Below are 1,248 nucleotides of genomic sequence, written 5' to 3'. Positions count from 1 at the left end.
ATTAGATTGAATACATGTGAATTGAAGTCAAATCGATGAATTCGAGTGCTTGGAATAAAGCTTTGGTGGCTGGAACTTGTTAGTTTGATTTGGAGACTTGGAGGCTTGTGAAGAAAGAGTTTTGGTGGTATTTTGAGCTTGGAAGAAATCGGCCAAGGTATGATTTTGGTTTCTTGTAGATAGTATATAATATTGTGTGAAACTTAGGCTAGTTATCTGTAAGAAAGGTTGAATTGTATGAATTATTGATTGTTATCGAGAATTAAGAGTGTATGTTGATTGAGGGTGAAATGAGTTGTATGATGGAGCCTTAATATGATGCTATGTGAATGATAATTATTGATATGAAAATGATTGATAATAATTGTTGGAATTAGTGGAATTATGAGTGGATATTTTTTAATATATTGAAGGATTTAGGTGTTGGAAAAATTGTGAAGTGATTGAGGAGTATGTGACAATGTGTAGAGGTAATTGGTATTACATTGGGTGTAGTTTATTTGGTTAAGAAGGAGTATTTTGGAAACTTGAGGAATTTTGTTAAAAACCTATTTTTAACCAATTTTAATGGGCTATAACTTGGTTTTCGGATCTCTAAATTTAATGAAACTTGTTTTAAATTAAAATTGGATCTGTGAAGTTTATAACATTTGAAGAACGGATAAAAATGGATTATTAACAAAGTAGTTATGCGCATTTGAAGTTTGGTATGAAAAATTGAATTCTACAGCAAAACATCTTTTTAGGAAAATTGATATGCGTACGGAGGTGTTACGAGACGCGAGTATTGGGCTCTGCTCAGTACTCTCGTGTACGCGGACATGGACACACGTATGCCGCACTGTAAATGTTGAATTCTCGCGTACGCAGACAGATGCATGCGAACGTGGCACTGTCATTCTTTAAATCTCGCGTACGTGACAGTGCCACGCGACGTGGGGAACCTCTTCTGACCAACATGCTCGCGCACGCGGGTGGGATGCGTACGCATGACCACCTTGTTTTGCAGAAATTGTATTTTTTTAGTTTTTAACTATTCCTTTAGTGGCATGCGTATACATAACCTCGCTGACCGTGTTAGATGATTCTTGGAAGCAAAGATATACATTTTGAGGATTTCATATTATGTATTTAGTTTATGTCTGTGTGTATGTACATTCTCCACTTTTGTATAAAACTTGTATTGTCTCTCCTAGAGGTTGACTTCGGAGAATCAGGATCTGTATTTTGTCTTTTGGTATGTTTTGG

This window comes from Arachis hypogaea, chromosome 3, assembly GCF_003086295.3.
Source record: "Arachis hypogaea cultivar Tifrunner chromosome 3, arahy.Tifrunner.gnm2.J5K5, whole genome shotgun sequence".
NCBI classification, from domain to species: Eukaryota; Viridiplantae; Streptophyta; class Magnoliopsida; order Fabales; family Fabaceae; genus Arachis; species Arachis hypogaea.
The sequence above is the reverse complement of the archived record's forward strand: the minus strand, read 5'-3'. Positions refer to the sequence as shown.